This window comes from Octopus bimaculoides, chromosome 8, assembly GCF_001194135.2.
Source record: "Octopus bimaculoides isolate UCB-OBI-ISO-001 chromosome 8, ASM119413v2, whole genome shotgun sequence".
In the NCBI taxonomy this organism is placed as follows: domain Eukaryota; kingdom Metazoa; phylum Mollusca; class Cephalopoda; order Octopoda; family Octopodidae; genus Octopus; species Octopus bimaculoides.
The window spans coordinates 89,400,395-89,403,430 of record NC_068988.1 but is presented as its reverse complement, the minus strand read 5'-3'; positions in this window follow the sequence as shown (position 1 = coordinate 89,403,430).

Here is a 3,036-nt window from a genome sequence, read left to right as displayed (position 1 = left end):
TGTGTGTGTGTGTGTGTGTGTGTGTGTGTGTGTGTGTGTGTGTGTGTGTGTGTGTGTGTGTGTGTAAATAATGTTCTTTAATATTACGCCTCTGAAATGAATAACACATTTGTTCTTAAAGCATTTAATATAATTAATTCCATAATTTTTTCATAGCTGTCATAATTACTGTTTAAATTACTTCTATAATTAAATCAGTTTGCGGCAAGTGATATTAAGTAAGAAAATTACCTTTCGTGAATTTTTATGCTGGAATTACCAAAAGGCTAATGCAATACGAAGGAATTTATTTTCAGTTTAAACCAGACGCTGTTTAAAAATTAAGCCTGTCATAATTTGTAGGACACAGAAGGGTAGACATTAGTTTGCATGACGTTTAAGTGACAGGGCTTACAGCTAAGTGGATTGGAGCCCTGTAAAATGGAATGGTGTATTTGAGAACACAATGCATCGCTTGGTCTGGGTATCTAAACCACAATCTTACTATTATGAATATGACATACTAACTCCTGTGCTACACCGCTTAATTGAGACAAGATACCCCAGTTCGATTCCAGGCAGTGATCTGAATAATAATAATAATAATAATAATAATAATAATAATAATAATAATAATAATAATAATAATAATAATAATAATAATAATAATAATAATGATAATAATAATAATAATAATATCGGAAAAAATACCTTAGGAATGAGAACCCAGGTTCGAAATTTCCCCAGCACACCTGATAAAGGCTGGAGCGTACGCTAGCCGAAACGTTGTGTTAGCAAGAAAGAAGATGATGACAAGTATCCGTCAAATGTAATTAATGTTCTGCGTTTATTGTTCATTAAAAATTCAATTAGAACTATTAACGCAGTGAAGAAAAAACAATATTAGTACTATGATAAATATTTTTACGTCGATTTAGCAACTACGCGAGGTAACTCTGGATAAGTTTCGATGTAATTAAGATCCCTCAATAAAACTTAGAATCATCATCGTACACTTTTGTATAACTATTGATGATTATCTCATTATTTCCCAGAGCATGGAGTATTGTATGTTTCACTGACGTATATGATTTTAAAAATATCGAGAACTGCCTCTTGTACAATCAGATTTTACTAAACGTATGCTACTCATTGAACACATAATTTTAACCACTAGATAACCCAAGCAATATTTAAGTAGCCGACAAGAAACAAGCTATCACCTACCAAAACATTTACTGAAATAACTTCTGGCATTGCCCTTATATTAATGAGAAAAAATTATAAGATTTTTTACTAGAGAATTTCTTTTCATTTATCGTCGTATAAGATACCAGTAATTAACATTTTTTTTATTTGTTGAACTTTGAAAATTTGTCTGCTTGTTTTGCTATCCTCATAAGTCACTTTATATGAAAATCCCAACGCCTTAGATAAATTTATAATAAACTGTTTCAGTCCGGCTATATAAAATAAGTGTAAACAAGACTACGACACCGAAGCATGCCCATCGCATCTATTTGGTTTAAAATCCGTTGTAAACAGATTGAAGCAGAAAGGATCTAACTAGTTTATATATTATCTCTGGTTTATATATTCTAAGTGGTTTATATATTCTCTTTCAGTTATATAATTTCTTTCAATTTTTAAATGGCGTCATCGCTTATAATAAAAGGGTAGACAGATTAAATAATGTATTAAATATAAATTTACAATAAATTTGATCTTAATTCGATTGGAATACAATAACCATGATGTTAAATAGTGTTACAGCACCAGCCTTGATTCTCATAAACGCTTTCACATACAAGATTGAAAAGATATACTTGAAGTTCACGTGCTCACACACACACACATGCATGCATACATACATGCATACATACATACATACATACATACATATGTACATACGTACATACATACATACATACATACATGCACACATACATACATACATACATACATACATACATACATACATATGGATATATACAGCATAAATATTCATTTTTGGATGCATCGAAAGTGTATCGTATCATACAGAAAAGAAAGTAATATTTCGAAAGCAGCATAGCCATGAAAACAGATGAAAGATTGGGTATTTTACTCTTATATGACGGAAATAGTTGTCAACAGTTTAGCTTAGCTGGTAGAGTACTCGGCCAGTAACAGGGAGGTATAGCTTTGAATCCCGTAGCTGTCTATTGACAAAGATATATATATATATGTGTGTGAGTGTGTATGTTTGTGTGTGTGTCTGTGTGTATGTGTGTGTGTGTCTGTGAATTTTGTATTCATGCAACCCCTTCATTGATGAACTATGGACGATCGCATTATTGACCGTTAATAGCGAAACCTGGGGTAGGAAGTTTATTGCCAAGTTTTGTTTCTTTTCATTTGTCCCACTCGCTTACGTTCTGGCGTTTGCTGAAATTGCTTGATCGTGGTAAGGCGATCTAGCGTCTTCTTCATATTAGGAATCCACCTTATTCTTCTTATATATGTAATATAATTCATAGTCTTCGGATGTTTTTAAGTATGCTAGACAACTGATTTAAATTGATATTAATTAATAATATTAATTTCTACACTCAGTATTTAACTATGAATGCTTGTGTAGGTAAAGCTTATTTCCTCAACGATTTTATATCCAATTCACCGAAGGAATTGGTTCGTCTGAGAATATGATAATGATATTACGTAGTCGAATCGAACCAACGGACGGGCGGTCGATAATTCAAATTCTCAACTATACATTTCCGAGCATAAAGCAGTCAATTAATGGGAAAAAATACACATGAATAGTGTCTTTGTAATCAAAATGTTAGATCTAAAAGTCAATTTAAGTCACTCGGTGTAATGATAATGATATTCGCATGTACAAGTATCAATTTACATACACGCACTCATGCAGCTAGTCGTAGATTACCCTCTCGCAGACGCTCATACATAAATACAAAGAAACACAGATATACACCTGTAGCTGCCCCTCTGTCTCTGTCTCTGTCTGTCTGACTTTCCGTCTCTGTGTATCTCTCTCAGTATATATATATATAT